The sequence below is a fragment of the Calypte anna genome, chromosome 1 (genome assembly GCF_003957555.1).
Source record: "Calypte anna isolate BGI_N300 chromosome 1, bCalAnn1_v1.p, whole genome shotgun sequence".
NCBI lineage: Eukaryota > Metazoa > Chordata > Aves > Apodiformes > Trochilidae > Calypte > Calypte anna.
The window spans coordinates 81479553-81492425 of record NC_044244.1 but is presented as its reverse complement, the minus strand read 5'-3'; the positions used below and the strand labels follow the sequence as shown (position 1 = coordinate 81492425).

Genomic DNA, 12873 nt, shown 5'->3' with positions numbered 1-12873 from the left:
GCTACAATCCTTGGTCTCTGTGGAACATCAGATCCTTACCTGGAGCTGGTTTAATTTACTTGATAATGAACATATTGGGCTCACAAGCACTGGTGTTATACTACCTTCTTCAGTCCCTAAGCATACGTTGGGATCTCATCATCATCTTGTGTATCCAGTGACTTACAAGCTGAGAGTCTTTACTGAGAGTGAAAGAATGCAGACATTTACTGTGACATTTGCATGACAAGGTGTTCACCAGGATGGACAGTAACACTGGAGGAAAAAAATAATGCTTATGTATTTCCTACAGGATAGAGTCTCAGATGAAGAAAGAGTTCCCAAAGTGAAAATGTCACCACAGATTTGGCCTTGACATGCTATCTGAACCTAGGGCGGGAGCTGAATTTTGCAATTAGTTTCACATGTCCTATTGAGATTCTTAAGCTGCATATGAAGCAGAGGAAGCTCACTCTAGACATATAAAAGGAGACAATAATAAACTTTTTAAAAAAACATTATAGGGAATAATTGTTCTCTGGAGGAATTATCTGTTTACTAATGCAAACAGTACACACTGAGATAACATCTGGCAATGTTTATTACAGTGAAACCTAATCAATACCTCTGTCTACTACAGCATCCATCCACAAAACAGTCATTCATCCTGGCACCCACAAGAAATATTCAGCTATCTATTACAGTAGCCTTTGTCAGCAAAATGGGAGGTCATCACCTTTATTCTTCTATTTGAGACCCAAGAGAAGAAAAATAATTAAATGTACATAGATACAAGAATGATGGTGAAAAATCAGAAAGAAAGTTAAGAGAGAGAGGCGCAGCTTTTAGCACTGCAGAGCATACAACACATTCTCACAGAATTTCAAAAAGCAGAAGATCCCAGACCTTTTTTTTTTGTGTGCCTCAAGGAGCTTACAGGTAGGGCAACCCATTACTTTTGCTGGTAAGTTACCAGGCCTTTAAGAGGCACTTCAGAGCTATGAGTAGAAGCAGAAATCTTAACTTCTTATTTCCTTTCAAAGTTAGAATTCAAAAAGAAGTGATATTGAACATTCCCACATAATTAAAAAGCCAAAAATAAATTTGTTTTGAAAGTTATGTGTATTAGAATTCCCAAGTTAGCCTTCCCATTTTTTCTATTTCTATATTTGTGTTATTGCATCTCACTGTAGAAATACTAGCAGTGTTTCATGCACTGAAAAAAGTCACCAAACATTAGCTTAGTATACACTGAACCTTTATCTTTCCTCAGCCCAATTCTTCTTCCAGTCCAACAGTTTGGACTATTAAACTGAGCAGCTACATTAACCACAGCAGCCACCAAGGAAGCCATTATATGTGAGGCCAATTCCCATGATTTCTTTTAAGTAAGATTTGCATTAGGATTTTTTGTTTAGTTTCTTGCCCTCTACACTACTGTCATACCGTAACTTAAAGCTTCCAACGATGCGGCCATTAGGAATCAGCTGAGGAGGAATTTTAATAATAGCACTACATTAGCAAAGTGAAGACACAAAACCTGACCTTCCAAGCATTGCATCTGGTGAATATCTCACTAAAGTAAATGGAGGCCCTACTTAAAGGGCAACAGTACGATCTTCAATATCCATTACTGTCAACTTAGCCACACAAATTAGTGACAGGCTTGGAAATACATAGAATATTTGACCTGGTTTTTACAGAGAAGACTGGGATTTCAAATGTGCAGAACAAGCTCTGATATTTTTTTTTCTATGTTTAAACAAATACAGGGCAAATACAGACTTGGTTTTGAAAGCTCTCAACACTGGAAAACATCAGTTCAGGAGTTTCCATATGCAGATCAGTGCTGCAGAGTCACAGAAAAGCCAAACTGAGACACACTGGGAATTTTACACCTGGTTTCAGTGCAAGCAAGAGCCAAACCCCAGCCTAGCAGAGGACCAGCCTGTCTGAACCACATACTGAATTTGCCAGTTCTTCCTCAGTTCTACAGAAGAAATAACTGTTATGTAAGCTACTATTAAAACCGAGCTAGATAAAACAGGAGAGAGGAATAATTTCTAACCAATACAGTCTTATAAACTTTCACAAAAGTACTCCAAACCCCTATAATAGGGAGATTAAAACCAAAATAAACCATCATTCAACCATAAGGCAAACTTTTACATCTCTTCGATACTAACCCAGGGTAAAACCATTTATTTGGAAAAAAACCAAAAACTCTCTCTAAAGAAAGCATGGTTTCTTTGTTTTCCAACTGTAAATATTTCCCCCCTATATCAGCTAAGGAAAGTCCTGCTCTTCCCTCCTGTACCTTGAAGCTAACATGATGGCAGGCAGAGCAGTCAGTGTCTTCCCCTTACCAGGGGCAGGACTGCTGGAGAAGTGGGAATTAACAAATACATGTGAGTGCACCAGGCATACCGTTCATTGCCCAACCCAGGCACACAGGCAGCTGAAGCACACACATTTGTAATGCAATCTGGCTCCACTCAAGATCCTTCACTTCCAGTGTGGAAGAACCCCACTGACTTCACTGGAGACAGGATTTCATCCTCTATCTTGTAACAGAAGGGATCAGAAAATAGCTGCACTCAATACAGAAATGGAATGCAGACTTCTGGCATGGATTGCAGGTGATACTGGCTTTGCATAAACTCTCCAGGTTATTATCTCCTCTACAAAGAAAACTTGCTTTGTCACACCTCTTAAATACAGCCCTGAATGTCACTAAGTTAAACAGCCCTGAGCTGTCAGCCCTAGGAAGCAGCAGAAGGGAGTTTCAGACAAAGTCCTATCCTGTTCAGACAGTGGGAAGTACTGGCAACAGCAAAAGTGAGAATCAGTGTTTCACAGTATGGATATTTGGGCTTCCTACCATCTCAGCAGAGAAAAAGCATGAGAAAAATTCTATTACCCTTTCTAGACTTTCATCACCACAACCCTGATTAATCACAATGTGGCTTTAAAAATTAGTTTAGCATTAAATAATAACATATATTTTGCTGTACAGTCTGTTCCTTTTACAAGGTTTTCTAGGTATAAACAGTCTTAAAGAATAACTACTGTATGGTATAGATACATTCTAGAAATTATGATAGACAGTGTAAGAGATTTTTAGAAATCAATGCTTTTAAACGTAATTAAATCTTAATAAAGATATGATACAGGAAGCTGTGCACCTGACAGTCTGACAATGCAAGGACATTAGAAATTCTTTCCATCACTGTAAGACAAGACCTCCTGCTGCTTAAAGGCAAATTCTATATGTGAATAGACAGTGTATTTTAATAGCTGATAATTTCATAAACAGTAAAATTTACTTGGCATGTGGCATTCTCTGGACTCTAATGGCTTCAGCAAGGAAAAGATCCTTCCAGTGTTTCTTGCTGGTAAGAAATCCTGCCTGAGAAAGGATCACCTGCCCTTCAGCCTCTAGGGCTTCCCTTTGGCTGCCTACATCCAATGATTCTTCCAGTTGCCCTTAGAACATCCCAAGTACTGGATAAATACCCTAGATCTGAGATTTGAATTCAACTTGGAGCAGAACACCTAAATACTTCTATATCTAGATTTAGAGCCCTTCAAATATATTTGAACCTGGTAGTGAAGTAGCCCTTCAACATCAGTTTCCTTATCTGTGCAACAGTATAAGATTTCACATATGAGAAAATAATGAAGTTTTAAGAATCCCAGAAGTTCAGGGAGTATCAGAATGCAAAGCTTTGGTTCAGTACCACTCCTAAAACATGCACATTAATGTAAAGTAATTTATATATTTTTAGATTATAATCATTCACACTAACTGTGATTACCTTCTTGCATGAGGAATTCCCCTGAACTCCTGTGGGAGGACAGTTCCCTGGGCCAGGTCAGGAAGCAGTAGAGGTGTCCATGACTGGTATCCTGAGGAAACCAAGTCTTTGCCAGATACCTGATGATTTTCTTCAGTGCAGTTCTAGACCCACACATGTCGATTACACAGATGTGAGACCACCGCAGCATGACAAAGACTGATAAAGTGAGCAGAAGCTTGTCATGGCAAACAAATGTCTCCTTGAATGGCAAGCATGATCAGAATAAGGGCAGCTGTAGCTGTAAAGAGCAGGTTTTTTCTAACCCACACACACAAAAAGAGGTTCAGAAGTATTGACGTGTCAGTTTTTTATACAGGAAGAAAAGGCAAACAGTATAATTTCTGGGGTGATTTTAACATGTCCAAGAGCCACTGGAACAAATTCAGTAGCACCATAGCCCAAACAAAAGTAAAAAGCATTAATATTTTCCTTCCTGCAGAACTGAAACAATTTTGAGGAACCAAAACTCTTATGTTCAGGTGCCATCCATGAGCATTAAAACTCATAGCCCCCTTGCCCATGGAATTTGGGATTTCTCACTTTGTAATGTGCTGTCTTTCCCATCAGTATGATACACTAATTCAATTCTATAACCTCTCAGTCACCTGATTTCTGGTCCCTCTCTTCATTCCTCAGGCTTGTGTGATGTTCAGCCAGTGGAATTTCCCTCAAATTGTTAACTGCATCCAGGCAAAATCTGTCATTTACACACTCAGCATGATCCCAAAGGGTGATCAATTTATAGTTGTTTGTTTCAAGAATCCAGAATCAAATGTTTTAAGAAGTGACAGCCACTGAGACATAAGGTTAGTTGTGTATTACAAGGGGGCAAGAGACAGGACAAAACAGATTATCCTCGTCACTCTAAACCCTAATGAATGGGAAAAGAACTGAGAAGAAATGAGAATTCATCTTGCTCTGGCTGAGATTCTGATGTTTAGCAGACTTTTCCCATTAATGGGCTGATCTTGAAAACTATATACACTGAAACTGTACCACTATACCATACCTCAGTGAACTGGAATTGTAGGATCGATACCTAAACTGGTTAATATTCAGAAAGGATGTGCAGTGATCTGGCATAAAACTGCTATTATTGCTGCTGGGAAATATATACCTAGATCCTTGAAAAAGTTCTGCTGCTAAGAGGCACAGGATTCTCAGTTACTTATTGCCAGTTTTGAAGAGATAACACTCTTCCACTTTACAAAATATTTTCATTATTCTAAATTTCCAAAAGAACATTTATATGAACTAGAATGAAATTTCTAAGGAAATTTTATGGAGACAGTAACAACAAAAAAATCTGACAGGGAAAGCAATGAATTGAAAACAATTTGTTAATGCAGGTTCTGACTCACAGATGCCTTAAGTTATTACTGACACCAAAACATCTTCCAAAGCCAAATACTTTTCCAATGGCCTCTAGCAGCACAGACTGATCTGCCAAGTGCTCACTATCTCCAATGGGCTGTCACACTGTCAAGCTCCTACAGACTCCTAAAGAAGAGGTGTAAGAGAAGGAAATGAGCAAGAACTGGGTCCTTTTAAACTAAATGCTATAGAATAATGATGCACACAGAGAACAAAATATGCTGGGAGAATTCTTTTGTCATGATAAAATATGTTAAAATATGTATTTTAAGAACAGCATTCTCTGTCAGACTTCTTTCTGAAGGTCCTGCAGAGCATGCACTGGGCACCAAAACCATGGGCATGTCAGCAGCAGAGCTCTGTAGATTATTTTTAAATATATATATATATGTGTGTGTGTGTGTGTGTGTGTGTATATATAATATTCTTATCTCTCTCTTCCACTGGAAACTGCTGAAAACAACAGACCGTATCTTCTGATCTATTAGCTAGATGCAGTGACAGTGATGGAAAATAGTGCAATAAGGAGAAGCAGATTCTCTGTAGCAAAAATCTGAGTTAGACCACTTAAGCTAATGAAGAAAACAGATCAGAAAAGTTTGGATAACTTACATTCATCAGACTTCCCTGCATTAGACTCTGGAATTTGAAATGATTCAGTGAGAGTGTCTTCAGGGACACTGATGTAAATATAGAATAACCACAATGCCTTTCTGTGGAGTCCCTCCCATTATACACTGGTTTAGCTGAAGAATTTAATTTCGGATAGGACAAAATAAGACTACCAAGGCTTGGAAAAGGTCAGGTCTATGTTGGCTTTCTTCCTTTTGTGTTTTACCTGATGACATCTCTGGTTTAAGATAAATTTTCCTTGCTCAGTAGTATTTTGCCTTTCTTTTGCCTTGAAGTAGATCAGCAAATGCTTTGATAAATGAAGTGAAAGATTTACCACTTTCCCCATAACATCTTCAGGTGCTGAAATGCTGAAGTGTTTTACTAAAGTAGTGCTACTCAGGGAATTAATGCTAGTATTCCCATGTCTTTTTTAGTATGAGTGAATCACAGCCCATACTCCTTTATATATTAAAGCAACCACACACTGGAGAGCCGTTTTCCTATCTTCACTTACTGTGGCCACTATTCTGCAAAAACAAGAGCTGCCACCTATGAAAAAAGGAAGGATTCTATCAATTTGTACACTACAAACGTTAAGATACAGACCTACAACAACAGAGAAACAAATCCCTTAACAACCTCTCCACCTCCTCAAAAAACAACATTAAACATTTGTAAGAAAACAAAAAGAAAAATATGAGGTACTTAATCACCAATCATTCCTCTCTTTTTTGTGCTAAGTTGTGAATGGGACTGATAAAAACCAACATGAAAACTAACCAAATTTTCAGGCTGAACAACTGCATTTTAATTCAGTAAGTGAAAGTCTCTTTCACAGAAGTTTAAACAAAAATTTATAGCATAAAGAGAACCACAAAGCTCCCAATCTCCTGAGGCATCTACCTTTTTTGTAGCAGGCTTCACTCCAGCCCCATTACATATTTGATCTGATCCTCAATCTTATTTGCAACTTTCAACCATCTCCACTATCTGTGTCAGAGGCCTTTGTATGAGGCAATACCTGGACCATCTCCATTCATCAAAATTTTAAAAACCTGTAACTGAAACAAATCACCATCTGTGTACTGACTGGAAGGAAACTGAAGAATCACAGAGATCGAAAATATGCCCTCCATGTCTATATGACTCCCTCTCCTTTCCTTCTGTAAAAAAAGCCAAAGTAAAAATCCTGGCAGCCCAACAAAAGCTTTGAAGAGACAATATGGTTTTAGTTATGAGAGGATGGAAACATGAGAACCCTGGGGACCTTTTGGGAACATTAAGCTTTATTAATCAGGAATGTATTAGCCACATACCAACATTCCCAAACGGTACGCTGAATCAGAGAAATGCCAGGAAGCAGAAGACCATCCAGGCTGGTCTTCTGCCTTATGGAGATCTCTAGCATTCCCAGAGACATGTTTTTTGAAGTCACCTCTTGAAAAAGAAACCTGCCCTGCTTCCATAATACCTACATATTGTGCATCCCAGCGATTTAAAATCCAGACAATAAGAACATGGTTCTTAATATGTAACTTGGTGATTTTCACTGCTCCTTGAACTGATTTCTTTAGGTCTTTCTCCCAGTGGATATGAAGAACAATTAATCACTGTGTCCGATTATAACTTCTCACTCACTAGAATATTTTTTTCCTGTTCTCCTTGACATCAAGCAATAGCAACACTTTCAGACACATACAAAGCCACACAGGGCTCCTGCACATCCTCTTGCCCATTGGCCACATATAAAGCAATCAATCAGCTTGTTCTTTGTCAACAATTTTAACACTAAGACAATTTCTGCTTTTTGACCTCTCCACATTTCCACTGGGGTTCCATAGGTAGAAATCAGGGCAGAATTTATCCCTCTGATTTTCTGGATTAATGCTTTGGTATAGAAAGGGAAAAAGGCAAAATTAATTCTCTTTGTTAGTGCTAACAGAATTCCTCAGTGAGAGGCAGCCCCAAGACACTGATCTTTGTTCAAAGGAAGCACACTTCCATACTCATTTCATATTTGTATGCATCTTCTTCAGCATACCTTCTACAAGCCAGTATCTTCTGCATTAAAACAAACAAAACAAACAAACAAAACAAACCCCAACCCAACAAAACTGGTAACAGCTTAAAATATGGAAGGTTTACATTTTATCAGAGGAGTAAGAAGGGGGAATCTGCAGGGTTCAGCAAAGCCTAGTTCTAGTTAAAAAAGCAAGTTACAAGAGGAAAGGAAAGATCTCTTATCCATCAGGAACCACAAGAGTTCTTGTGCTGTAAAGAACACAGTAGGGTACCTTGTTTGTTGCTTCAAAACTCTTTCTTCATTTAAAAGCACTACTCTGATGGACAAAGCCCTTCTCAGCCCTGACATCCTGACATTACACATGCAGCATGCACTCTGGGATGCCAGCTTACTGTGTCACATTGTCTTGGGTTCTGCCTGTTCCTTTGCTTATGCCTGCAAGCTCAATTGAACTTATGAAAATTCAAACTGTCTTCTGTCCGTTTCATACATCATCAGCAAAAAAAATCAGTAGACAATATGAATTTGCTTCCCGTAATTTGGAGGCTACACAAAAGTCTCTACTGTATAATACAAAAAAAAAAAAAAAAAAAAAAAAGGAATAAAGTTTGGTGCGCAAGGTTAATTCAGCATGGAAGAAAGTAGTAGAGAAACAGAAGGAGAGAGAACACTAACAATAAAATACTCAACAGTGGGGAAAGTGACAATGAGAAATACTTCTGTAAATTGGAGTTGGCCTTGATAACTTTCAGTGATGGAATTAAACAAAGGCACAAGTGAGTTGTGAAAGATCACCCCCATGAGTGGCTGTATCTCCATCCCTAACGACTTGTCTACACAATATACTTATTAATAATAAAAAATTATTACTATTTCTCTTCTAAGAGCTTTGCAAATGCAAACTCAATAATGTTCACAGAGCTGTATCAGTTTGAACCAGACTGAAAAAGTTATCTGCTGAACAAGGCACAGCGAGGTTAAATGACTTATCCAAAGCCACTCAAAGAATCAACAGATGTCGAGACCAAAGCACTGGATCTCTTGGTCAGTAATCAGATCACAAGGATGTATAAAGCTGAAACCTTAGCAAATCTCTTTTTTAACATATGCAATGCATTGCAGACTCCTCATTTGTCTTAGCTGATGGCAATGCAACTAAAACCATTGCTTTGAAACCGCATCTAGCACATCCCTTGTATAGTTTTTTAGATGGTATGTGTAAAATCCTTTTCTTTCACACAAAATATTATGTGAGTGCTGCCTCCTAAAATCGAGCAGGTGCTGAAAGTGAGTACAGTTAGCTCCTCAAACTAGGCTTTATCCTATTTGGGGTTAGTTGCAAACAGAAAAATACTTAGCCACATCTTTAAAGTTAAGTATTTGAGCAGTCCAATAGGTCTCAATGGATCTACTGGCCAAGCAATCCACAGAACTTCAGTACACAGCAAAACATTGTCAGAGCACCCAATATAGCAATAATTCAGTGTACACACCTTTTCCATTACAAGTATGTCTGCACCACATTTTGAAGTTTACATTTTTATGCAACAGCCTGCCAGATGTTCACATGTTGTGAATTGGTATTTTCTTTTAATGCCATGTATCAAGTCAAGCAGATTTTCCTATCAGTCTAAAATCTGGCCCATCTTATATTGATCAGTTGCCCTGGGGACATCCCTACCCTAAAGGAAGTTTACAACTCTCCAATTAAAAAAATCCAATTCAAAAACCCCAGAAAACTGCAAGAGCATGGACTGGCTTTTACTCTTGCTGTTTTCAGGCTAATACAGAACAGTCATACTGGGAAGTATTACAGTGAACATACAGAGGAAAGAAACTACATCCTTAAAGCACCGTTTCCTCTATAAAGAAGGTGCCCTCATTTTTACTGCACCAAATTATAGAGACAGAAGGTATAGCAAGAGTCACATACATTTAACAGCATAAATGTGTGTATGCAGAAGTTCTTCTACCTTGTGCTTCTGTATTACAGACACAGGCTGTATGCCAATATTATAGAACTTAGGAGCAGCCAGAAGTTTACAGGTAGGATTTTTTAATTTTTATTTTTATTTTAAAAATTTTAAAAAAAAAGCAAGTGACACAAGAAACTCAAAGATTAGAATTTTGGAACTCTAATTCATGGAATGGAAAGAAGAACTGGGCAGAACAAACAGACCACAGCTGTGACCACACACTCCATTCCCAAGCTGACCACTGGTTTACTCTGACCTTGAGCAAGTTGCTCAACATCTCTGCATTGATGTGCTCATCACCTTGGTTAAAAAAAAAAAAAAATAATAAAAAAAGAAACTTCTATACACAACATTCACACTTGCGTAATTTCTCCTCCAAAGCCTACAGTCACATACAACTAAAAAAGGCCCATTCCAGCCAGCACCAACCATCAGGCCCATATATTGCTTCCTGGTATTTTGTCTTAGGGTTGTATAAGTGGGACTCACTGAATAACTGGATCTTGAGGATTCAAAGAACTTGTCTAAGCTCACTCCTCAGTCTGCTGCTGCATTTTGGAAAGAGAATTGCTTCTACTTTCCAAAAAACTTCTCCTGGCTGTTGACACGATATTGCAAGACAACTTTGAAATTCTGCACTCAGAGATTTAGAAGTATAGCCCCACTTTTCCCTTTAAATTTTTGCTGGACACAGCAAATCCATGATTGTTTTCAACTCAGCTCACCAGTGTAATTGCAAGGTAAACCTCGGGTGGCCAGAAAACTGCTCATATTCAGGAACGGTAAGCAGAAAATGTTAAATACCATTCACTGGCCACAGCCTGCATTTAATACACAATATTTAAACAACACAATGGCATGGCCCTCGCCAGTAATGTAAAAACACAATGGAGGAGAGCCAGAATGGCACAATCTGTCTGCCTGAGTCATGCTTGGCACTCCATGCTGGAAGGGGCATGCATTAGCTGCCCACAGTGTACCATACCCTTTAGCTGGTTTAAAATTAATCGTTAAAATTCACCAAAAAAAAAGTGGGAGAGAGAAAGAAAAAAAAAAAAAAGAAAAATCTCATGTAATAGTTAAAATATTTTAACAGTGAAGTACAAAAGTACCACTTTAGAAGAAAGCTCTGTATTTTATTACAGACTGCACATTTTAAACTTAAACAGGAAAACAAACTTTGCTTTGTGATATTCCACAGCTTTGTACAGCTCAACTAAAATTATTTTTCCCTACTATCTACAACCTTCTGGATTTGTATTCATATATTGTTTCATTAAATTAAGAGCAATCTACTACATTTTCTAATTCTCTTTTGCGTGTCTGTTGTTCAGCCACTGAAGTTCCATATCTTAATTATTGTCCCAAAAACATTCAATAAACAGATTCTAAATAAGGGTAGATCAGACTGACATACAAATCTGACTTGCTTTTATGGAATAACTACGTTCTTAGAAAGAGACTCCTTTCTTGCTGAGACATTAAGATATATTTTGACTGTTTCATTGTGTCACAGCACAGATTAATTAGGCATTTCTGCCCCCACACCTTGAAGCAGCTGAAGCCCCCAGTGATGTCATCAGAAAGTTTTTCAGTTTTTTCCTTGTATATAGAAGAAAAATTTCTTATGACACATTTCTTGTGTCACAAAAAGAGAATAAACTATTTTTTGTGCAATAAGCAATCCCCCACTATTCTCTGCTATCTCTGCACTGAAGGGCAGAAATCCTTATTGACAAAGCAACAGTAACTCTACGTCAACACACACAAAGATACAGACTGTTCCTAATGTTATTCAAAATAAAGCAGAAAAGAATGATCTGTTCAGGAGTCTAAAATTAAAGATCTGCAAGACGCAAGTTCAGTTTAATTTTTAAATAAAACATCCTTTGAACTTCTAAATCCCGTTCAAGGGGACTGTGACCTTTATTCAAGACCAGCTACTGTGCTACCACTGTGGATGCATACAGAGGAAAAATATGGACAAAAGGTACCAGAAAAGAAAAGCTTTTACTTACAGGAATGCAGTGCAGCTTAATCTTTTTGTTTTTAAGGTGCAGTGATTTCAGCATCTACAATGTAACTTCAGGCAGTCTGAAAAGAAACAGGTTAAAATCTCTTTCAGTTATAATTGGTATTTCAGATTTAATTAAAAATTAAACTTTCATAATGTTTCACCATCCAAAGCAATGCATTATCAGTCAAGCGTAGCCCTTTTTTTGTTAAAAGAAGCTCTTCCCAGAGTAGTTTGCAATGAAAGAAGAAGGGGAAAAAGGCAATTGAGAGTAGCAAAATATATTTCTTCAGCAAAAGATCTCTGAATAACTTGGAAAGAAACCTTCTGCCACTTAATTTTAACAATCAACCTTATACCAATTAAAAAAAAAAAAGCATCAAAATTAAAGAAGACAGAAAAACACCATCACATACCAAGAACTGTGAGGGGAAAAATGTTAATTTCAGAAAAACAAGGACATTGCTAGGACCAGAACATACGCACCGAAAGGGAAAATATGGTTTTACATAATGCCAGCCAACAATATTTTTTATAATCCATTATACAGCATGTAGCACTTTCAGACTGTGTGGAGGAGCAGAGAAAGAAAAGTCCAAAAAGAGAAAAGCTGTTTTCCAAGGGCACAAGGCAAAAGGTCCTTTGCATCCTTTTGTTAAGGGATACTTAGTAGCTACTCTGTAAAACAAGGTTTCTTATAATGTAAAATAAACATCATTTTATGGTGCAAAATAGATGATTAAGAAGTGGTAGCTGTAGACATTGAATTTGACCAGATGCAAAAAAATATTTTTTTCTTTTTCCAAATGCAGTTGGAACAACAATAAAACTCCAGGGGTTGCTACATAAATATGAGTTTAAATGTTAGACTGGAGTTTAAAACCTGAGGTTTTAATTGTATCTAATCATAAAGCCACAAAAGCCAGGAGAAATGAGAAAAACAAAAAGTATTAATAATAAATTAAAACAATCCTGCGCTAAGTTGTCAGGATTTGGCCTCATAGTAACAAACCATACAGCAATATACACAGA

General features: G+C 37.7%; 1 protein-coding gene across 1 annotated transcript in view; it reads right to left on the bottom strand.

Annotated features, from left to right (window-relative positions):
• The window catches only part of ZBTB20 (zinc finger and BTB domain containing 20), a 450959-nt gene that overhangs the window by 302444 nt on the left and 135642 nt on the right, over window positions 1-12873 (bottom strand). The window contains exon 4 of the mRNA XM_008498352.2: window positions 11846-11921. The gene's annotated coding sequence lies outside the window, so the exon portion shown is untranslated. The remainder of the gene's footprint in view (window positions 1-11845; window positions 11922-12873) is intronic.